This window comes from Lycium barbarum, chromosome 2 (genome assembly GCF_019175385.1).
Source record: "Lycium barbarum isolate Lr01 chromosome 2, ASM1917538v2, whole genome shotgun sequence".
Classification (NCBI taxonomy): Eukaryota; Viridiplantae; Streptophyta; class Magnoliopsida; order Solanales; family Solanaceae; genus Lycium; species Lycium barbarum.
This window is the reverse complement of record NC_083338.1, coordinates 16,208,190-16,234,155: the sequence shown is the minus strand read 5'-3', so window position 1 is coordinate 16,234,155 and position 25,966 is coordinate 16,208,190. Positions and strand designations below refer to the sequence as shown.

The following is a 25,966-nucleotide window of genomic DNA, read 5'->3' as shown; positions in this document are numbered from 1 at the left end:
ATCGTTTCTTTACTTTTAATTCAAACCTTCTGATACGTTCAAATTACACCTATTAATGGCGTAAAGCGGACGTTGTGAAATATAGTAACCCAACAGGGTTGGGGTCGAATCCCACAGGGAATATGGAGAGAAAAGAGTACTAATCGTATACGATACCAGTCTTTAAATGCTTTAATCCTATTCTGGATAGTTTGAATTGATTGTTGAATAATGTAACTGAATACTTTGACTTAAAATGTAATTAATGTGAGAGAGAGACTAAGGTTGTGTTCCCCAATTTGATTAGATATTATGCTTCAGGTTTCAATGTGATATACTTCTAATGGTTGTTCTATGAATATGCACTTGGTCTCTTAAGGACTTCTTAATGTTTCCCAACAGTTAAGCAGTATTTCCTCTTTATGATTCTTCCGAATATAAAAGAGTTACAATCGAATAGCGACCAATAATGCCAATTTAGACTTATTCTTATTCCTAAGTTAGTCTATTAAACGAGGGTTAACGCCTCGAGTCATTGTTATTCAATCTTACCAATATTGACTCTCTTTCCCAAGAAAAGTCAATTCGGCTAATGCTTGCAATCATTACCCAACGTTACAACTCAAAGATAGAATAAATAACAACAACCATTATGCATATATCAATAATAGAAACTCATTCACATAATACCCATCATGGGATTCACAACCTTAGAATTGAAATTAGCTACTCATAATGTTTCTTGACAGAAAAAGCTTAAAGATTAACATAATACACTTACAATGCTAATACAAGATGGAATGAGAGTGAAGTTGTTGCCTTAAATGCTCCAACCACTTCTAAGATTAAAGACCTAGGGTTTGTGCCTCCAAAATAAAATATGAATCATGAATTAAAACCCTACATTAAGTATTTATAGAGCCAAAAATCGCGCCAAGTTTCTGGACAAAAATGCCCTTGCGCCGCATCGTTACGGACCGTAACCTGTGTTACGGTCCGTCCTTCAATTCGTCATTTGTCAGCTTTGATGTTACGGCCACAATGCGACGGACCGTAACTTGTGTTACGGTCCGTCCTTCTGAGGCGTACCTTGTGACTTTACTTGGCAACTCTCTGGAAATCTGGTTGATGTTACGGTGATATGTTACGGACCGTAACATGAGTTACGGACCGTAACACTACACCGTAACACTGATGGTTTCATTGAAAACTCTCTGGAAATTCAGCTCATGTTACGGTGATATGTTACGGACCGTAACATGAGTTACGGACCGTAACACTGATGGTTTCAATGAAAACTTTCTGGAATTTCAGGCCCTGTTACGGTTCAATGGTACGAACCGTAACATGAGTTACGGATCTCGTTACGGTCCGTAACTTGAGTTACGGACCGTTGCTTAGCTCCAATTTGTCCGTTTTTCAGCATTACTTCTCATTTCCGATCCTTAGTTAATCAACCCTATAAAACACAAAAATAACATAAGAAACAATATAAAAACACCTAAAATCAAGCAACATTTCTAGTTACAAAGGCATAAAATGTGCCAAAATTCACGGCACATCAACACCCCCAACTTAAGATTTTGCTTGTCCTCAAGCAACTACAACAATACTCACTACTAACACACGACATCTTAGCAAAATAAGAATGACTACGGTGGTTTTGGCATGTGTTTCTAGCACGGACTCTTCAATTCAAGAAAACTATTTGGGCTCTTATCCATCTTCTATTTGTGACACAAGACGCACATTTCAGAAAAATTGTAATTCACTATGCAACCTCAATTAATGACACAATCATAGTACGGGGGCCTCTATGCACATGAATTTCAACTTCCGGAAAGCCAGTTACTTTGAAACCTACAATCCTTACGCCCTCACATAGGCCAAAGAATGTCCCAACACACATTTACGACATAAATGGGACAGAAGACTAAAGAGACAGAAGAACACTCACACTCACAAAGAAATTTGCATACCATGCGTGCACATACCATAGGCTTGCCTTTATTTTCCATGCATTCAACTTTGAACAATTTGATCGTGATCACATTAGGACTTTTTGGGCTTGTAACATTGGCTTAGGGATGGGTAGGATGAATATTTGGGTATTGGTGACTCAGTCTCCTCGACACTTCTTTTTGACTTCATTCACCATTCTTCCTATCATTTCCGACCCTCCATCTTTAGCGTGGATTTATTTAGAACTTATATACCTATATATCTTAAATTTATATATATATATATATATATATATATCCACGCTGAATTATGTCCCTTTATATTCGTGATCACCCCCAACAGGCCTTTGGCCTCATTTTCCGCATTTTTGACTTGTCACCCCAACTTAGGCTTTTAGCCTCATTTTTTGCCTTTCTGACTTGTCACCCCTAACTTAGGCTTTTAGCCTCATTTGTCATTCTTCCGTGTCAAGGAGGGACTTGGTGCCAAATGGGTTTATTCACAGAAGGGAAAGAGGTTAGTTCATGGTTAATCGAAGAAAAGGTCTATAGGCTCAAAAATGGGAGACTAGAGATCATTTTCTATACGGGCCAGGCTCATTTAAGATACTTTGGGGTTAATACAAAGAAAGCCTAAGATCACTTCACAATCAAATTCTCCTTAGAATTCACGCACGACCAACCGGGCAAGTTCTAGATTGCAAGCATCATATGCAAATAGAAGCTAAGAACTCACAACACAATGACATAAGGATTGTTTAAATACTCCGACTTCATTTCCGTTTGAAGATTTCACATGCATAAACACCCTTTCTTTGCAATGTCATTAAAAGAACCATACATGTCAATATCAACAACTCATTCTTGATGTACATCACAAATTATTTTTCGGATGGATATCATTGAACTTGTCAAAACCATTTTTATCTATGCTAGAAACACGGACCACCACTACTTAAGTCAGCATTACTTTACTTCTATATTAAAAATCCTAAACATGCTAGGTTCAACATACACATAACATTCTTCGGGAATAGAAACACATAGCAAAGAACAGCCGAAGAACGTCTTAACACATACTTGCTAATAAAAACAATACCAACAAAACAAAACAATAACAATTGTCTTAAACACATGCTTACTATCACAATTTTTGATAAAATATCCACCAAAACAAAAATAATAAAAACAATATCCAGTATACTAAAACAGCAATCCCAACAACCAATCAGCAATTACCCACACCCCCAACTTTAAAGCATGAATTGCCCTCAAGGCATCAATATAACGCATTAAAAGAACGGAGGGCCTCCCTGGAGCGCATTAGGCGCTCGGATCCGCAACAGCATCATGAGGTGGAGCAGTGGGTGGGGGAGAAGTATGGTGAGCCAGCTCAATGGGCTGGGCTGAGCTAGAAGTAGCTCCTGCGGTGTCAAGAGTCAGCCGGGATTCTTGGCGGAGCCTTTTCAAAGTACGCCGCTCTTCCTCCTTATTCCGTGGGCGCAAATCAGCAAATGGATCAAGGTTCTGGAGAATGGGGTCGAGGTTTTCATCATCCGGCGATGCTCTGCTCCGCTTCCCTTTGGCCAAAGAGGGGATATCCTCTTCCAACTCCTCATCGTGCTGTTTCTCAACCGTGTCTTCGTTGTCATCATCCCCTAGTAGGCTCTGAACCGGCTGGTATAGGCTCTGTACCAACTCCGTGTGTACTTTAGGAAGCTAGTCTTTCGCCACAGCCACTTCTTGGGCCTTTAATTTCTGCACATCGTCTTTGACAGACCGCAACTCACTCCGAATAGCGCCCAATTCCATAGCAGGGTGTGTCCTAGTCAGCTCAGTCATCCTGCTCTCAATACCATCTATCCGGGAGTGGATTTGTAGGTGGTCCGCAGCCATTTGATCTTTTATCGGTCGCAGCGTTGCATCAATAGCCCTTTTTGTGTACAATTTTAGCTCAGTCATGATCTGCTTGACCTGCCTATCTGTGCGATCCACTTGCAGGACCACTGCCCCAAAATATTCCCAGTTGAACATCATTTTCTCGCAAGCTCGGGTGGGACTCCTGGTATTGGCTGAGCTGGTGCTAGGCTCGCTCCAGTGGAAGAGGTAGGACCACCCGAAGTAGGCACGGCTGGAGCTGGCATGGGCTGTGTAGCATACGCAGCCGGTGGAGCATCAGAATCTGTGGGCTGACCCGCAGCAGCTTCCTCAGCACCCATGATAGCCAAGGGTATAACATCTGACCCCGTAGGTCCCTCCGGCACCTCAGAAGACGATGCAGAGGGCATGAACCCTGGCTCAACACATCATCTTTCCCTTTTGTGATGTCATAAATATGGCTGGAAATCACACTGTGATCAATCTGGGGTAGGGGTTCTGGTTCTGCATGCAAGCATAGTAGCGTAAGCAGACATGGAAAAAATGAGGGAAGTGGCCGGCTGGGTGGCTCTTTCTCGGAGATCTTCGGCTATCAGTCGTCCGAAGTTGATCTTATACCTCGACATTATGGCAGCCACAAGAACAGCCCTGTCTGGAGTCAAATAATTATCTGATTGAGTAGGACGGATGCGGAATAGAACAATCTGCCACCAAAACTTTGCCTCTGGCGTTAGGGTGTTTTTCCAAATCCGCGTGGTGGCTGTCAACTTTGGCACTATGGCCCATTCAAGATCTGTTGTCCGTGCAATAACTGAAGCTACCCATTTTCGGACGGGGATTGTATCCTTCTGTTCAGTTTTATATGCAAACTCCCCTTCTTCCGCTGCTGTAGGCTCTATATAATCTTCCCCGAAGAGTGTTTTATTCATGGCTGACGGAGAGACATCAATCTTCTTTTTTCGAAATACTACCTCATTCATTGCCGGCACTTGAGTTGCTCGCTGCCCTTTCTTCACTGCTTTGAATACAGCAGCCCCATATGAAGCGTAGAATTCCCTAACAAAAACCGGGATGTAGGACCCCACGGGGTTTTTCAAAAACTCCAGCTTGTGGAATCGGATAGTATCACGAATGCCCAGATATCCTTCTAGACCATCGAAAATGATGTTCCGTTCCTCGAAAATACTCCGCCTTGGGTCCGTCCCCTCATTATTTACGAGCTCACACCCCTTGTTGTACAAATCTTCAGATCCCTCCACAGAAAACCGGAGGGCCTGCTCATACACAGCCTGCATTCGGATGTCGGTTTCTCGCCTGGTGGGGCTGGCTTGCTAGGTGCGACTGGCCTCTTTGTAGGCCTGGCATCCTTGATTAGATCGTCGTCGCGCAACCGTGAGGTTACTTTGCTTGTAGCACAACCTTTTCCTTTTTCTGCGACTTTAGGTGAAGCCTTCTTTGATTGTCGTGGTTTACCCATACCTGTGGAAGGCAAAGTTAGAAGTTGTTCAATTAGAGACCTTTCAAGTTAAGGACTTCAACTAGGCCAGGCACCGTAACACAGTCGACGGACCGTCGATGGTGTTACGTGCCGTATCTTCAACCGTAACAAAAATAGTTCAATTAAACAAAGGGACCGTAACACATTCGACGGACCGTCCTACGTGTTAAGGTCCATAACGTGAAAGCGTAACACGACTGAAATTTCCAGAAAGTTTACTGGAAATTTGAAAGGTGTTACGGTTCGATGTTACGGACCGTCACTCGTGTTACGGTCCGTAACATACCACCGTAACATCAGCCAAATTTCCAGAATGTTGTCATGGAAATTCTCGGTGTTACAGTGAGATGTTACTGCCCGTAACACACGTTACGGTCTGTAACACAGAATGACAGGCAACAGATGACCAAACAAATTGCTTGGCCAAAATTTCTCGTTTTAAGCACGAGGCCAAGATTTTCGACATAATGATTTATGGGTATGGTGTAAAACAATATTTTATCCCCTCACATACCTCGGGTTACTCAGACTTCACCCAGTTTTACCAAAATTGAGGACTTTTATCAAACAGTTGGTGGGCAAACCGATTTAATAATTTCACGAAGGAAACATTCGATTGGAATGCCCTCTGACTCAGTGGGAAACAACATGCTTGTGCCCATGAGTCTCTTAAACAACACACATACCAATCCCCGCCCCCAACAATTACGAAATCCTGCTCAAATTTCAATGGGGATTCAAACCCATTCCACATATTCAAAACATAACTTACAAATCATTGCACATGAATCTAGTGATGAGAGATGCAATCATGTTGATACATTATCGAAGAAAAAGAATCAAGACATGGGTATACCTGATAGTTGTCGATGCTGGGATGAAACTTGAATTTAAGCAAAGATTATGACAAGAAATATAGCACTTGTTGGGAAAGAAATATGAGGGGGGTGGAAGATGAAGAGACGGGAGAATGAAGAGAGAAGAGAGAATTTATGAGGGAGAGGAAGTTGAAAAATGAGTGAAGAAACCGTTTAATTTGAAATGGGAACCGTCAGGTAAAGTATTTAAACATTTCAGACAGTTACGTTACCTGTTACGGACCGTAACATGAGACACGGGACGTATCTTGTGTTACGGTCCATCAAACGACCTCGTTTCACTTATTCATTAATGACCTGGCAGTACAATCGACAGACCGTAACTCACGTTACGGTCCGTATCACCTGGCGTAACGTGTTTGAAATTTCCAGTGAATGCCCAGATTTTTCCTTAAAGTTACGGTGCTACGTTACGGACCGTATCCTGTGAGACGGTCTGTAACGTGGATCGTAACACCTTTTCTCAACCTTCAGTGATTTCTTATTTTCTTTTCTCGTATTACGCTACATGATACGGACCGTAACCTGTGTTACGGGACGTAACGTGGAGCGTCTCGTCTGGGAAAATTCAGCAGCTATTTGGCCTCTTCAGTTCTCAAAATCCTACCACATTAGCACATCAAAAACACAAAAGAAAACAAATGAACTACAAAATTTGAACTACTTATAAAGCGGTAAATATGGGTTGCCTCCCACACAGTGCTTGGTTTAACGTCACATCTCGACGTGATACCTCATTGGATGCTAAGGTCCGGTGCCATGTTTTAACCGGTGAGCATCAACAATTTTGTCACCATCAATCATCCAATGGTAGTGCTTGACCCGATGACCATTGACTCTGAAAGTACGCGTCCCGTCATCGGACTTCAACTCCATTGACCCATTGGGTGACACACTCACCAAAGTGAAAGGGTCGGACCACTTCGATTTCAACTTGCCCGGAAAGAGTTTCAACCTCGAATTGAACAGCAACACCGAATCACCCGGTTGAAAATCTCGCTTCAGAAGTTTTACATCATGATAGTGTTTCATCCTCTCCTTGTACAAACTAGCACTCTCATAGGCATGATGCCGAAACTCATCCATTTTATTCATTTGAAACAACCGCAGCTTGGTTGCTTCCTCCCAATTCATGTTTAATTTTTTTAATGCCCACAAAACCTTGTGTTCGAGTTCAACAGGTAAATGACAAGCTTTACCGAATACCAGCCGATAAACAGAAGTACAAATGGGTGTCTTGAAAGCTGTTCTATAAGCCCAAAGAGCGTCATCAAACTTAGATGACCAATCAGTTCGGTTTGCATTAACAGTCTTTGTTAAAATGCTCTTAATCTCCCGATTTGAGACTTCAACTTGCCCACTGGTTTGGGGGTGGTAAGGAGTTGCCACCCTGTGCTGCACTCCATACTTCTCTAAGAGATTAGCGAATTGCTTGTTGCAAAAGTGAGTGCCACCATCACTAATGATTGCCCGTCGAGTGCCAAACCTTGTGAATATGTTCCTTTTGAGAAACTTGGTGACACTCTTGCCATCATTGTTGGGCAATGCTACAGCTTCAACCCACTTGGACACATAGTCAACCGCGACAAGGATGTATCGCATACCACGAGAACTTACAAAGGGGCCCATAAAGTCGACGCCCCACACATCAAACAGTTCAACCTCCATGACAAAATTCATGGGCATTTCGTGCTTCCTCCCAATTGATCCTTGGCGTTGACATTGGTCACAAGATTTCACCATTAAATTAGCATCATGGTAAATGGTGGGCCAATAATAGCCACATTCAAGCACTTTGGCTGCTGTGCGGTTCCCACTGTGATGACCGCCCACGGGGGAGTCGTGGCACGCCTTCAAGATATCCATGGTCTCAGATTCGGCCACACATCGCCGAATGATGTTGTCGGCACAAGTGCGGAATAAATAGGGCTCATCCCAATAGTATTGACGACTATCTCTCAAGAATTTCTTCTTTTGGTAAGCTTTGACATCGCCAGGGATAAGACCTGTCACCAAAAAGTTGGCGATATCTGCATACCAAGGGGCAACATCACAAGTTACAGCCAAAAGCCTCTCATCCGGAAAAACATCATTCAACTCAAGATTTCCACTTGGTCTCCCAGCTTCCTCAAGTCGAGATAGATGATCCGCAACTTGGTTTTCACAACCCCTTCGATCTTTGACTTCAAAGTCAAACTCTTGCAATAACAAGACCCAACGAATCAACCTTGGTTTGGCATCCTTCTTTGTCATCAAGTATCTCAAAGCCGCATGATCTGTATGAACAACCACTTTAGATCCAAGTAGATAAGCCCGGAACTTCTCAAACGCATAGACAATGGGTAGAAGTTCTTGCTCGGTGACCGTGTAATTCATTTGAGCTCCATTGAGGGTCTTGCTAGCATAATAAATTGGGTGCATGATTTTGTTGTGCCTTTGCCCAAGCACCGCACCAATAACAAATCCGCTTGCATCACACATGAGCTCAAACGGCATTGACCAATCCGGATATACAATAATTGGAGTAGATGTGAGCATTTCCTTTAACTCATTAAACGCCTTAAGGCATTTCTCATCAAATGCAAATTTAGCTTATTTTTCAAGGAGCTTACACATCGGGGTGGCGATCTTGGAGAAATCCTTGATGAATCGCCGATAGAAACCGACATGTCCCAAGAAACTGCGAACCCCCTTTACAGAGATTGGTGGAGGGAGTTTGGCTATTACATCAACTTTTGCTCGATCTACCTCAATGCCCTTTTCGGAGATCTTATGGCCCAAGACAATCCCTTTTGTCACCATGAAATGACATTTCTCCCAATTAAGTACAAGGTTGGTTTCCTTGCATCGCTTCAATACCTTTCCTAGATTGGCAAGACACTCATCAAAGGAATCACCAACAACCGAAAAATCATCCATGAAGACTTCCAAGAAATCTTCCACCATATCTGAGAAAATAGACATCATACACCGTTGGAAAGTAGCTGGGGCATTACATAAGCCGAAAGGCATGCGGCTAAAAGCAAAAGTGCCATAAGGACAGGTGAAAGTGGTCTTTTCCTGGTCCTCTAATGCAATGTTGATTTGATTGTACCCCGAGTACCCATCCAAAAAGCAGTAATACGCTCTTCCAGCTAGCCGATCAAGCATTTGATCAATAAAAGGCATAGGGAAGTAGTCTTTACACGTTGCAGTGTTCAGCTTTCGGTAGTCCATACACACTCTCCATCCGGTAACTGTCTGTGTAGGAATCAACTCATTCTTGGAGTTAGGAACAACGGTAATGCCTCCCTTCTTTGGCACACATTGTACTGGACTAACCCATGGACTGTTTGCAATTGGGTATACAACACCCGCATCTAACCATTTGATTATCTCTTTCTTGACCACTTCTTGCATAGGAGGGTTTAGCCTCCTTTGATGCTCAACACTGGATGAACTATCCTCTTCAAGCTCAATTCTATGTTCGCAAATACCTGAGGGAATTCCCCTAATATCTGCAATAGTCCACCCGATGGATCTGCGATACACCTGCAATACTTCAAGCACCTTTTGAGTTTGATCCTCATTCAGCAAAGATGAAAGAATAACCGGTAAAGTATTATCTGGGCAAAGAAAAGCATACTTCAAATGAGAAGGAAGTAGCTTGAGCTCAAGTTTTGGAGGCTCAATAATCGAAGGCTTAGCTGGAGGAGTGGTTCTTTTATCAAGATCGAGAGATAATTTCTTCGGCTCATAAGAATACGAACCCCGGCCAATGAGAGAATTAACTGTTTCGATATATCCCATCATGTCATCCGCCTCAAAGTTCACCAAAATAGCTGAAAGTGCCTCATCGAAGTGCTCCTCTTCTAGCTGATGCTCCACCACTTCGTCTATCTCATCGAATGAATCAATGACAGAAATGCTTTCATAAGCACTAGGCAACTTTAACCCTTTGCTAGCTTGGAAGGTTACTTCTTCATCATTGACCCGAAATTTTATTTCATTCCTTTCCGAGTCCATTAAGGCTCTTCCGGTAGCAAGAAATGGCCTCCCCAAAATAATTGGGACTTCTTTGTCAACTGCACAATCAAGGATGACAAAATCTGCCGGTAATAAGAATTTCCCCACTCTAACAAGGATATCATCTACAACCCCCACTGGTCTTTTGATTGTTCTGTCGGCCATTTGGAGACGCATGCTTGTTGGTTTAGGTGTTCCCAACCCGGATTGCTTATATATGGCTAGTGGCATCAAATTAATACTAGCTCCATTGTCACATAAAGCACGAGCAAAATTATGATGACCGATGGTGCAAGGGATCGTGAAAGCCCCAGGATCTCCCTTCTTCTCAACATTTGATGATGAAATAATAGAACTCACACGGTGGGTGACTCCCACCGTATCATGCTTGACTGGCCTTTTCTTTGTCAACAAATCTTTCAAGTATTTGGAAAATCCCGGCATCTCCTGAAATGCGTCTAGGAATGGAACATTCATTGACAACCCCTTCAATTGGTCGTAGAATCGTTGGCACTTGGCATCCTCCGTTATTTTCATCAATATTTGTGGGAACGGAGGAGGAGACTTATAAGTTTGAGTCAAGGGTTTGATTGCCCCCGTGACCTTACCCTTTTGAAAGCTTTCTCCGGTGACTTTTTCAACCCTTGGTTCCTCGTCACCCTTTTGAACACTAGGGTGTGCTTCCTTCTCTTTTTCCACAACAATAGGCACTTCAACTGGTGCCTCTATTTCTTCCTCGACCTCTTCTTCAATAATCTCATCAATAGTCGGCTCGACACTGATAGGTTCAACCACTTTCTATTTTACCGCATCAAGGATCTTTCCGCTTCTAGTGGAAATAGCTTTGCATCAGGCAATGTGATCGCCTCCACTACCCCTTGGGTTCGAAACTGTGTCGCTAGGAAGGCCTCCTCTTTACGGTGGATGTTGTTCACGAGACAGATCTCTCATTTGTGACTCGAGTTTATGAATCGAAGCGGTGTGATACCCTACCACTTCAGTCAAAGTTTCCATCTTCTTGTCACTTTTATGTTGGTTTTCCAATATCTTTTCAAGCATGGATTCCATCCGAGAGGTCCCTTGATCATTGGAAGGATTTTCTCGCCAATTCTGAGAGTTAGACGTACAGCCCTTTGGTGGAACATAGGCATTGGAATTCCGATTACCATAGTTGTTATTGTTGTAATCCCTTCTGTCTGAACCACCATATTCATTTCTACCATATTGATTGCTTTGTTGTTGTGGTCTCCATGGCTTTTGATAACCCCCTTGATTGTGATCGATATAATTTGCATCCTCACGTTGTGGCTACCCCTCTAGATAAGCTTCCTCCGAGACTTGGTACATTCCAGGAGCATGAGGTGGCATCTCCTCGATAACATTCACACTTTTGGCTTCTTTCTCAATAATCCTCTTCGATAATAAATCCACGGTGGTTTGCAATTGAGCGAAAGCATGATCTCGCTCATGATTTTCTTTGGCCACCGCGGAAATAGAGGGACTGCCATAAGATAGGATTTCACTATCACTAGAATGCCAAGCTTGCTTGTGGGTAGTAAGATTGTCGAGCAACCTGGTGATGTTGACAAATGATTTGTCCATGAAGCATCCCCCAGCTGCAGTGTTGACAACAATTTGATTCATGGTATCTAACCCCTTGTAGAATTTCTCGGTGAGGATAGCATCCGTAAATCCATGAGTTGGAGATTGAGTGAGATAATATTTGAAACGCTCCCATGCTGCATATAATTGTTCCCCCGGAAGTTGTTTAAACTCAAAGATCTTGTCCCTAAGCTCAGCCTTTTTGCTTGGTGGAAACCATTTTTTTTAAAATATATTGGCCAACTCGTTCCGGGTGTGAATAGTATTGCTGGGTAGCTTTTCATACCATTCCCTCACTTGGCCAGCTAAGGAATATTTGAAAACCCGTAATCGCAGTGCATCAACGGGAACAGCACCTTGAGATTGTTGAGAACATACATGCACGAAATTCTTCAGGTGTCGAAGTGGACAATCCTCCGAAGAATTTCGAAAATAGCCTTCAAGTTTCAATAGCTGATAGATAGAACTATCAATTTTGAAATTTGCATTTCCTGTTCTAGGAGGAACTACAGCAGAAGCATAATCAGCTTCGTCGATGAATTCCGCGAATACATTCTCATCCTCCTCTTCTTCTGGTGCAGGATGATTCACTTGGATTCCCCCTTGGTTTCCTTGATTGCGATTGTGTCTTCCTGCCATGTTCACCTGGTTCACTACAACAGCAAACAAGGTGTGATGGAATAGAAATTTTTTTAAATAATAGTATACAACAATTAGTAATTTCTAAACCGTATTCCCCGGCAGCGGCGCCAAAATTTGATACGCTCAAATTACACCTATTAATGGCGTAAAGCGGACGTTGTGAAATATAGTAACCCAACAAGGTTGGGGTCGAATCCCACATGGAATATAGAGAGAAAAGAGTACTAATCGTATGCAATACCAGTCTTTAAATGCTTTAATCCTATTCCGGATAGTTTGAATTGATTGTTGAATAATGTAACTGAATACTTTGACTTAAAATGTAATTAATGTGAGAGAGAGACTAAGGCTGTGTTCCCCAATTTGATTAGATATTATGCTTCAGGTTTCAATGTGATATATTTCTAATGGTTGTTCTATGAATATGCACTTGGTCTCTTAAGGACTTCTTAATGTTTCCCAACAGTTAAGCAGTATTTCCTCTTTATGATTCTTCCGAATATAAAAGAGTTACAATCGAAGAGCGACCAATAATGCCAATTTAGACTTATTCTTATTCCTAAGTTAGTCTATTAAACGAGGGTTAACGCCTCGAGTCATTGTTATTCAATCTTACCAATATTGACTCTCTTTCCCAAGAAAAGTCAATATAATGGCTGCGGCTAATGCTTGCAATCATTACCCAACGTTACAACTCAAAGATAGAATAAATAACAACAACCATTATGCATATATCAATAATAGAAACTCATTCACATAATACCCATCATGGGATTCACAACCTTAGAATTGAAATTAGCTACTCATAATGTTTCTTGACAGAAAAAGCTTAAAGATTAACATAATACACTTACAATGCTAATACAAGATGGAATGAGAGTGAAGTTGTTGCCTTAAATGCTCCAACCACCTCTAGGATTAAAGACCTAGGGTTTGTGCCTCCAAAATAAAATCCGAATCATGAATTAAAACCCTACATTAAGTATTTATAGAGAAAAAAATCGCGCCAAGTTTCTGGACAAAAATGCCCTTGCGCCGCATCGTTACGGACCGTAACCTGTGTTACGGTCCGTCCTTCAATTCGTCATTTGTCAGCTTTGATGTTACTGCCACAATGCGACGGACCGTAACTTGTGTTACGGTCCGTCCTTCTGAGGCGTACCTTGTGACTTTACTTGGCAACTCTTTGAAAATCTGGCTGATGTTACGGTGATATGTTACGGACCGTAACATGAGTTACGGACCATAACACTACACCGTAACACTGATGGTTTCATTGAAAACTCTCTGGAAATTTAGCTCATGTTACGGTGATATGTTACGGACCGTAACATGTGTTACGGACCATAACACTACACCGTAACACTGATGGTTTCAATGAAAACTTTTTGGAATTTCAGCCCCTGTTACGGTTCAATGGTACGAACCGTAACATGAGTTACGGTCCGTAACTTGAGTTACAGACCGTTGCTTAGCTCCAATTTGTCTGTTTTTCAGCATTACTTCTCATTTCCGATCCTTAGTTAATCAACCCTATAAAACACAAAAATAACATAAGAAACAATATAAAAACACTTAAAATCAAGCAACATTTCTAGTTACAAAGGCATAAAATGTGCCAAAATTCACGGCACATCACCCTCCTATTGCCTCTTTACTCATATTTTACTCATAGTGTTTTTGTCACGCCTTATGCTGCAATCTTTACAAGAATATGCGAAGGTGCTCAAATGAGCCCAAGAATATCTTAACATCGTTTCGCTAGTCTGTATGATTTATCTTGTATTCTCCTCTTGTATCTTTCAATCGGTATCGGGGCTCAGCTATCGCCATGTCCTATCTGCCCTCAATACTAACTCGGTACTTTGGTTCAAACCATCTCACACCTTTCCGTAATATATCCAAAATATCGCAATCGTATTGTTATTACTGAATCTTTGCTCCTCTTATCAATACTCACTTGGTCTCATTCTCAGCATACAAATATTCGTAGGTTGTATAACTATTCTTGTACAACTTGTATAAAATGTATCCAATCTTAGCCCTAGCTCTTCTTCCTCCTGGTTCATTCTGCTTTACATATCTCATCCGTATCAAAACTCGCTCGTAGCCTATCTTATCATACTCCTTTCCTTCCTTTATTCGCCCCTTTGATTTTCTCATATCCTACTGTAGGAGATTTTCTATCCCCTTCTTTTGCTGCTTATAAGTCGCAATATCATTAGCGCACAACTCTGTTGCCAAATCTTAGCCTCTAATCTAGTATAGCATTGCTATCCTTCATAATATCGCTTAAATTACTCGTTGCCATTCTCTTATCATACTCTTTCTTTTCATAGCACCTACCTTTTAATGTCATATCATTCAAGATCTTCATAAATAATTCTCAGCACTGTCTCAAATACCATTTTGACTACCATCTGTTTCTCGCTAGCTTTCAGATCTTACCAACTTGTTTCAGCATGGGATCTCACTTGAAGTTTGAGTATCCATATTAAATATATTGTAGTGTCAATTGTTTCCATCTATACTTGCTTTTCTTTCACCCGCTTCCCCCCTTGGGGGTTGTACTTATACCATTATCTGTTTATATTCCGCTCCATGTCCCTATTTCCAATCTCAAATTCACCCGATCCTTCTTCCAATTCACTCGGTATACTATACCATACTCATGTCTTTCATTATAATATATAACTTTGATTATCCACGTACGAAACCTTAACAAAATCGTGAAGCGATGAGAACCTTTCCATATATAGTATAAAATCTTATGTGATAATTCATACTCGAGTAATCCAACCATTGTAGCAACTCATCCAAGGCCACATTCCACTTACTCCAATCAATAATTATTTAGTACTTGTAGTCGTTCTAAATTCTCAATCCGGTAGCACTCATATCCCGGTGATAAGTATCCAAGTCTCTCTTGTAATATTATCTTTACCCCAACCTATATCATCTATTTCCTTTAATAAATTCACAATACCTCATTTGTTCCTCAGGCTTACAGTCCTTATCCTTTAAGGATTTCACTCTTTCCAAGGTGAAGTCATATACACGCGGTACTTCTTTATGCCTTATGCTCTTTCACCCTTGTTGTGTACCCAATGCTAACTTCTAACTTACTCAAAATCATATCGAATTCGTCTTAATAATGGTCTTATCTTACCACCTTGTCGTCGTACTGCACCTTTAAGTTCGTAGCTACATATATTCCTTTCTATTTCATACTCGTACTCAATTGATCACGTTTATATTAGATGTTTCCTTTAGAACTCCTTTTATTTCTCCAGTCTATGTCCATCTTTTATTCTGTGCACGAGAAATCTCATGCTACCTCGTTGCTCATCTTTCTATAGTCTAGTCTTTCACAACTTTGTCACTTATATTGCTCATGTTCTCGGCTATACATGTCATAACCAATTACTGCACTGTTATCTTGCTCGCTTCCTTCTTTCAATTAACTTCTTATTTTCCTGTGCTCGCTTTCACTTTCGTTACCACTTGATCTCTATTATGAACTTCCCTATAGGACTTTGTAAGTTTTTTTTTTCTATATTTGCTTTTCCGTTTCACACTGATCACATCATATCCTTTAGTTACTTCCTTGTTAGGCTTTACTCATTTCTATAACAATCCTTATAGTATTCACATTACATCCTGTTCGTAATCCATCCTATAACGTAACACTTCCTAACCTTATTCACGATTCTTACTATGTTTTAATTGCACTCTGTGGAGTAGGCGTAATTAACCCTTCACCCTTTCCGATCAATCTTATCCTTAATATCTCACAAGCTGTCTCATCAATACCTTCATAATTTGTCATAATTCTTCCTCCTCCGTACTTTTATCTCAATCATACTATCACTCCTTTTAACTGGAAACTCGTCGTAATTTATCCCTACTTATCAGTTCACTCGATACCTAAATAAAATGTTTTGTTAAGACTTGCCACCTTTTTCTAAATCATCCCTTAGTATCATAAGCCCTTCCAAATTATTCTAGCATTTCATCAACAACATATGAAACACATGATCCTAGACAGCCCACAAGTTTGAGTTTTCCTTCCACAAATTCCATCTCCAATTAGTTTATTAATAACTAATAAAATGTCACCATGAGGCATTCTCCAACCACCACCAGAAGAAAAACTAGAATCCGACAAGCACCACTGGACTTCTAGTGCTTGGTTCACATGGTTTACCTCTAGATTTATTCTTGAATCGTGATATTCCAACCCATAAAACAATTCATAACAACCACCAAACAGCCCCAAAATATTGTCACAAAACAGCCACGAAAATCATATAAAAATAGCCCGGTATACGCTTTGTATATGATATCTTCATACACTTTATTCTCCCAAATTCAAGAACATCAACTTGTCAACAACATCAACAATTATTATACCTCATAACTCAGCTAATTCAATCCATTTAATCCAACTAAAATAGCCCCCGATCCACAAATCTCAACAAAACAACAAACGAATTTATAACGCTATTTTCTCCGTTCTAATCCGTTAAAACTCTAAATAAACTTATTAATAACATAAAAGTAATCTTATACATACCTTAGCAGCAGCTCAACCACGAAAATATCCTCCCCCAGGATCAATATTTAGCTTAAAACGACGATGATAACTCGTACTACACTTTATCCTTCACGAGCCTCGGGATTCGGGGCCTCGAACTTGATCGATTCTCCACTTCCTCTCTCTAACTCTTCACTCTCTCTCTCTCTAAATTGTTCTGGAATTTTTTGGTGTAAAAATGACGCTAAAGGCTGAAAATTTCCCTTAAATATCAAGGGAAATGGGCCAGACCCGACTCCGAATCGGGTTGGGCCCATTTCACTGCCCAGCTTGATCTTTCTGCCTTAAAACGTCCATAACTCTTTGTACCGATGTCACATATAGGCCCATGAACTATGGTTGGAAAGGTATTTCAATTATATACAACTTTAATTTTAGGAGGTTTCCCAAATTCTCAAATAATTATGGGGTTATGGCCTCCCGAAGTCAGATCACCCGAAAACGTAACTTAAAAACATCTTTTTGGAGGGCTTACACTTGGATTTGGCTCAAGGGTCCTTCTTGAGTTGTGTTTAACTTCACATATATTATCCATATAACTTGTCATATGTATATTTTTTTAAAAAAAAATCTGGACATGTGGACCCCACCTCAGCTTACGAATAATCCAACGTACAAAAATACGGGGTATAACAATTGTTGTATACAAATTAAATAAGGGGTAGGTGACCATCCCAACTACCACCAAAATCCAGCACACCTACTCGTAGTGTATCTTTCAATGTCTGAATAGTTCGCTCGGCTTGCCCATCAGTCTGCGGATGAAATGCCGTGCTAAGCTTTACTTGAGTGCCTAGACCTTCTTGAAAGGACTTCCAAATCTTGGCTGTAAACTATGCTCCTCTATCTGTGATAATAGATAATGGGACACCATGGATTCGCACAATTTCTTTGAGATATAACCTCGCATAGTCTTCCGCTAAGTATGTGGTTTTGACTGGAAGAAAATGGGCTGCTTTTGTGAGTCTGTCCACAATCACCCATATCGAATCATACTTGCCTCGAGAATGAGGTAATCCTACAATAAAATCCATGTTGATTACTTTCCATTTCCAAGTAGGGATCTCCATTGCTTGCAATAAGCCTCCTAGTTTTTGATGTTCAATCTTTACCTATTGGCAATTTTGGACACTGTGCTACAAATTGCGCAATATCTCTCTTCATGCCATCCCACCAATACATCATCTTGAGATCATGATACATTTTGGTGGTACCTGGGTGAATAGAATACTGAGAACAATGTGCTTCTTCTAGAATTCATTGTCGCAACTCCGCCACATTCGGCACACATAACCTGCCTCGGTATCTAAGAATTCCATCCATAGAAACTTCAAATGGAGACATCTCCTTTCCATGAGATGTGTCTCTATAATGACACAATTGAGGATCTTCATATTGCCGTTCTTTTACTTCCATATCCAAGGACGAAATTGTGGGGTCATTGATGCTAATCCCCACATTACCCGAATCGATTACATGTACTCCAAGTTTAGCTAGTTGGCAGAGCTCATGAACCATCTCTTTCTTTTCCGTAGGGACTTTACATAAACTGCCCATTGATCGGCGGCTAAGAGCATCGGCTACTACATTTGCTTTTCCAGGGTGGTACAAAATGTTCGCATCATAGTCTTTTAACAATTCTAACCACCGCCTCTACCGCAGGTTCAACTCCTTTTGCTTGAAAATGTATTGAAGGATTTTGTGATCTGTATAAATATCAACATGTACACCATACAAATAATGCCTCCATATTTTAAGGCATGAATAACCGCAGCTAATTCCAGGTCATGGGTTGGATAATTCTTTTCATGTTTCCGCAATTATCTCGAAGCATATGCAATAACTCTACCATGTTGCATCAATACGCATCCTAATCCCACCGGAAGCTTCATAGTACACAACATATCAATCTGACCCTTCTGGAAGTATTAAGACCGGAGCTGAGGTCAATCTGTCTTTCAACTCTTGGAAGCTACGTTCACAAGCATTATCCCATTGAAATTTGGCTGACTTCTGGGTTAGTTTCGTCAATGGGGCTAAAATAGACGAGAAGCCCTCTACGAATCTTCTATAATAACCTGCCAACCCCAGAAAGCTACGAACTTCTGTAGGCGTCGTAGGCCTTGGCCAAGTCTTCACAGCTTCAATATTCTGAGTATCGACTCGAATGCAATCATCTGAAATAATATGGCCTAGAAATGTCACAGAATTTAGCCAAAACTCACAATTTGAAAATTTTGCATACAATTCTCGAGCTCGAAGAATGCCAAGAACAATTCGCAAATGATCCGCATGTTCTGATTCCGTACGAGAATACACCAGAATATTATAAATAAATACTATCACAAATAAGTCCAAGAGAGGCCTGAATACATTGTTCATCAAATTCATGAATATTGCCGGAGCGTTGGTCAGCCCAAACGACATCACTCGGAATTCATAATGGCCATATCTCGTTTTGAAAGCTGTTTTGGGAATATCCGCTTCTCTAACTCTTACTTGATGGTAACCTGACCTCAAACCTATTTTAGAAAACCACTTGGCACCTTACAATTGATCGAATAAGTCATCAATCCTTGGGAGAGGATATTTGTTCTTTATCATCACCTTATTCAATTGCCTATAATTGATGCACATTCGCAGGGACCCGTCTTTCTTTCTCACGAACAAGACCGGCACTCCCCATGGTGATGAGCTGGGTCTAATAAACCCCTTTTCAAGCAAATCTTTCAGTTGTGCCTTTAGCTCTTTCAACTCTACCGGAGCCATTCGATAAGGAGGAATAGAAATAGGCTTGGTGTTCGGTAACACGTCAATAGCAAAATCAATTTCTCTTTCTAGAGGAAGACCTGGAAGCTCATCAGGAAATACATCTGGGAATTCATTCACTACCGGAACGGATTTGAAAGTTGGCGAATTTTCCTCGGTGTCACGAACTCGAACTAGATGATAACTATAGCCCTTGGCTATCATCTTCCTTGCCTTAAGGTAGGAAATAAACCTACCCTTTGGGGATACTGCATTACCCTTCCATTCAAGCACGGACTCTCCCGGAAATTAGAATCGAACCACTTTCAATCGGCAATCGATATTAGCATAACATGATGCCAACCAATTCATACCCATAATTACATCGAAATCTAACATTTCCAATTCAATCAAGTCAACTTTGGTTTGGCGATCACATATCACAATATTCAATCAAGTCAGCTTTGGTTTGGCGACCACATATCACAATTACACAATTTTATACACTTGTCTTGCTATGACAGGATCACCAACCGGAGTAGACACCTCAAAAGGTTTAATTGGCTCGGTTTCACCCCAATACAACCAGCAATATATAGAGTAATATAAGAGAATGTAGAACCCGGATCTATCAATGCATACACATCACGGGAAAATATAGACAATGTACCTGTAACTATATTCGAAGAGGACTCAAGATCTTGCCACCCGGCTAAAGCATATACACGGGGCTAAGTGGCACCTGAAGTAGGTGCTGCCCCTCTGCCTCTACCTCGGCCTGCTGATATCTGGGGAGTCTGCCCTACCAGGCGCGCTAAGGAAGAACCAGCTGCTGAACCTGTGGGCTGAACCCCACCTCTACCATACCGTAAGGGACAATCTCGCATCAAATACCCAGCCTGTCCACAAACATAACAAGCATCCATGTCCTGACGACACGACCCTGAGTGCAATTTCCGGCACCGACTACATCATGGAACTGGTGGTCTCCTCTGACTGTAATCACCCCCAAACTGAGAACCCGAAGCTCTCGAACTCTGACCCTATCCTGAAGTAAAAGAGCGATAAAATGCCCTATCCGCAAATCGTGGAGGCGCACTAGTCACTGACTGACCTGAATGTCGTGAATGGGTGTGCCTTGATCCCCCTCTATAATCACTGCATGTACCCATAGATCTAGCCCTTTTGCTTTGCCTTCTATCACTGTCGTGATCACCCCTTTGTGGTTGTTGCCGTCCCTCTAAATTCTGGGCATGGGCTTGTATTCGGGAAATATCCATCCCTTCTTACAAAGAGGTCGTCAAGCATTCCTTGAACAAATGTGGCCCCAAGCCACTCACAAACCTATGTACACGATCTCCTATGTCGGCCACCATAGCCGGGGCATATCTAGCCAAGGAATTAAATTGCATGCTATACTCTCGAGCACTCATATTTCCTTGCCTCAGATGTAGAAATCTATCCGCTCTAGCTTGGCGGACCTTAGGTGGCAAATAGTGACGAATAAATGCATCCATGAATTCTTGCCAAACCGGAGGAGGCGCATTCTTTCCTCTCGATAATACCCAGTTGTTGTACCATAAAACTGCCACATCCCAGAGTCTATAAGATGCCAACTCCACGGATTCAGTTTCGGAGGCATGGACAATCTTCAATGTCCTCAATATCTCATCTATGAAACTTTGCGGGTCTTTATCCGGTTTTGACCCAAAGAATTCCGGAGGATTTAGACTCATAAAATCACGGGCTCGAGTACTAGCTGCCCGATCACTTGAACTCGCATTTTGTCGTTGTGCCTGTGCGGCGACCAATTATGTCAATAACTGAATTGCCTCGGTCACTTGTTGGCCCGAAGCAACTGGTGGAAGGACTGGAGCTGGAGCTCCTCCTTGTTCTTCCACATTAGGCGGGGTAGAGGAAGTATTAGACAAGGCCTCATTATGTGATTCGCCTTCTTCTATATTCATCGGAGGCTCTCTTTCTACCCGCCTCTTTGCCGTAGTCTTGCCCTTCTGGGCGGCTGTAGCCTTTCCTTTTGGCGGCATTCTGAAATCATAACATACTATTAGGGAGGATAAAATCTTATACACGGCTCTATCGCACGATCTCATGGGAAGAAAGATGGTTATTTTTCCTAAATGCCCTATAGCCCCTTGTTTATTGATGTGGTGCGTAACACACCATAAACAAGACTCTACTAGACACGGCTCGTAGACACTTCCTAGGACTGAACTGCTCTGATACCACTTTTGTCACGACCCAGCTAGGGGCCGCGACGGGTAGCCGGGGCTAACCACCGAGCACTACTCGTTCCTACTACTCATCATGCTCATCAACTACTCTTCTATCGATTTTATACTCAAATCATAAGAAAGTCATGTTTCATGTACATAAGCCATTTAGGCTATCAAAATAATATGTACAATTATACCATAGTGACCTTATCAGACCACATAACACACACTGTGTATCTACGAGCCTCTACTGGAGTGCTATACATAGGGACGGGACAAGACCCCGTCATGCCCAAAAATACATATACATGACTATATATGCAAAAGGATAATCAAGCACCTCTGGAACAAAGGAGTGCTCTCGATCAGCTATCAACTCCTACGAGTCTGGCTCGAGCTCGCCTCCCTATCTACCTGTGGGCATGAACACAGCGTCCAAAGAAAACGGTCGTCAGTACGAATATTGTACTGAGTATGTAAGAAAAGAATGAAATAAATATAGTAGGAGGATCGTGAGCCATAAGAGAAAGATATAACCTGCAAGAGTGTCATAAGCAAATACATTTCATACATATATCATATTTTACATAACCATGGTACATATGTCATCACATCACATATCTCGTCACATCACAATCCTCATCGTTATCCCGCATCCGGGTAACCATCATATGCCGCCCACTAGTGGTGATCATGCCCGGCCATCTAGGCTCGGTGTAAGATCGCAACCCGCCTTAGCGGTGACATGCCCGGCCATCTAGGCACGGTGGAACCATATGCAGCTCGCCTTAGCGGTGACATGCCCGACCATCTAGGCTTGGTGGAACCATATGCAGCCCGCCTTAGCGGTGACATGCCCGGCCATCTAGGAGCGGTGGAATTTTATCATCACATACTCAATCATAACCCATCACTATTGCACATTTCATGAACGTATCATAATCTTATCATAGCTTGACATGTTCATACATAACATAGGCATGTGATAAGCTAGCATCACTGATCCTCTTATAGACATATCATGACTTAGCATTACTCACATTTATCATTAGGAAAATACATTAAACTTTGAAGACAATCATGACTACATCGGGGTGACATAAGGTCGTGAACCCCCGATATATTATGAACATTTACGAGTAGCCTGCCTCACCTTGAAGGAAATAATACATAAGGTGAGTGGGAACAATAATATCATGAACTCTTGAATCGCTAGACTTTAACTCATCATCATCACTATCATGCTCGTATGTGGTGTAGTATATTTACGGACTCATAAGTTCCATCATATAGGAGGATCATGGAAAAATTTAGAAGATTTATGCCTTTGAAGGAAGGGATAAGCCTTACATACCTTTGTCGTTTAATTAGCCTAGCGTTCGCTTGTTCTCCTTCAATGTCACGTTCTACCTTCAAGAGAATTCGTGCTAACGTTAGTTAATTCGACTATTAAAACGCGCTACTATTTCTAGGGAAAATTGGGCAACACTTCTCAGGTTTATACTAATTTCCCCACATTCTATATCAACTTTCAAACGTTCATAACAACATTCTCAACATGATAGACAACACTTATCATTCATTTACGACATCCGTATTTCACAATTTGTCTTCAATTTCTCCATAATCATGGCAATGGTTCATCGTTGCATTTTTCTCACATTGGACACTTATTCCATGTTTTAAATGTCATTCATAGCATTTTCATAATCACAAATTATTAATGATCATAGCTCAATTCAAACCTTTACTCAACATTGCTACTATTCACACTTTCATGACCCATTTCTTACATCCTTCTATAATCTAAGTGTTTCAACTCTTCCATACCCTAAATAACATGTAAATGCCATAAAACTTACCTTAGATGTTGTAGGAACAAGCCTTGAGTGGTATTACTCTTCTAGCACTAAAACCCAACTTCACTTCCTTTGGGTTTTCTTGAAAGGGATGAATTTTAGCTAGGTTTCATACACTTTGTTTCATGGATTTGGTGTTATTGATCATGAATTTCCTTTGATTTTTCTTGTAATGAAGAGTGGAGAGCATTCTAGAGATTTCTAGAGAGAAGTATCGTGAGAATGAAATGAATTTAACGAGCTTGGGTCTCTTTTTAATGACTTAAAATCTGATCCGGAATGAACAGTAGTTGAAGTGCACAGTGGTCGTAAACCCAGTTTACAGTCCGTATTCTAGTTTACAGGCCGTATTTCGTGGTCGTATTTAAGCATATCAAAACCAAAAAGGTATGCTGGGGATCATGGTGATTTACGATCGCAGTTTACGGGCCGTATTTCAATTTACGGTCCGTATTCCAAGTCGTATTTAACCATTTGAACATTTAGCAGAAAGTTGAAGTTTTGTAGGTTGGAATACGACATGGCAGTTTACGGGCCGTATACCACTTTATGGTCTGTATTTCATTTTACGATCGACTGAGCCAAAGTGTAAATCTGTAACTTTTCACATTTTTAGGACCCGTAAGTAGTCGTTGTGGAGCATAACCTATCTCTTGTTCCCATTGCTTTTGAAATCTCACTTAGGGTCGTCAAACGTCATTCCCTTCTGATTAAATCATCCTATACTCGTATTCCTCGTCAGTCTATTCGTTGTACGTTCACGGGGAAATTTTTGAGGTGTAACACTCTCCCTCTGCCTCTACCATGGCTGACTGGCGCATGTGAACCTGGCCCCATAGGGCGTATAGATAATGAAAACCCAGCTGCCGACCCTGAAGGCTGGGCCCTACCCTTTCTACCAATTGAGGGGCAATCACGCATGATATGGCCTAGCCGACCGCATGCATAGCAAACCTCTGAACCTAGTCGACACTGGCCCCAATGTAACTTTCCGCACTGGGAGCATTGTGGCACGGGTGGCCTTGCCTGACCCGAATTACCCCTGAACTGAGAACCCGAAGCCCTGAAACTTTGACTTGTTCCGAAATAAGTAGATCTATCAAATCTCTGGCCTGTAAACCGTGGAGGCGCACTAGTCATAGAATGGCCTGAACGCCTAGAAAACTGTTGTCTTTTCCCGCCTCTAAACTCACTCGTCGGGCCTGAAGATCTAGCCCTCTTGCTATACCCTCTATCATGCTCATGCTCACTTCTTTGCTGATGATGGCTTTCCTCTAAATTCTGGGCATGGGCTTGAATGCATGAAATATCCATGTGGTCCTGAAGGGACGCATTCAAGCACCTATCTATCAAATGTGGCCCTAGGACTCTCACAAATCGGTGCACTCAGTCACCCATATCCGCTACCATGGCCGCAGCATACCTAGCCAAAGAATTGAAGCGGAGACTATATTTTAAGGCACTCATACTTCCATGTCTAAGATTCAAAAATTTATCGGTTTTAGCCCGCCGAACCTCTGGAGGCAAGTAATGTCGGAGGAAGGCTTCCAACAATTCTTGCCATACCGGGAAGGTGCATTAACTCCCCTTGAAGCCATCTAAATCGTGTACCAATGACCCGCGACATCCCGTAATCTATAGGACGCTAACTCTACCGATTCAATGTCTAAAGCATGCATTAACCGAAGTGTCCTCAACATCCCATCAATAAAATTATGAGGGTCCTCATCCGGCTTTAACCAAAAGAATTTTGAAAGGTTCGATCTAATAAAATCACAGGCCCTCGCACTAGCAGCCCTATCACCTTGCCCTGTACCTTGTCGTTGAGTTTGAGCGGCAACCAACTGAGTAAGTAAATGAATGGCCTCTTTTACATCTTGGCTTGAAGCACCTGGTGGAGGAGCTGGGGGTGCTGGAGCTGGGGCTGAGGCTCCCTCATGCTCCTCAGAAATAGGCACTGAGTGAGAGGACTGATTGAGTTGCATTCTGGGACTCATCCTCCTCTATAACCATTGGCGGTACTCTTTCAGCCCACTTTTTTGCCACTGTCTTGCCCTTTTGGGCTACTGTAGAATTTCTCTTTAC

At 41.7% G+C, this 25,966-nt stretch overlaps 1 non-coding gene across 1 annotated transcript; it reads left to right on the top strand.

Annotated features, from left to right (window-relative positions):
- The first annotated feature begins 11,889 nt into the window (after nt 1-11,889).
- On the top strand, nt 11,890-11,996 carry LOC132629516 (small nucleolar RNA R71). The gene has a single exon (XR_009578288.1). It is a non-coding gene; the product is annotated as a small nucleolar RNA R71 (small nucleolar RNA).
- The last annotated feature ends 13,970 nt before the right edge of the window (nt 11,997-25,966 follow it).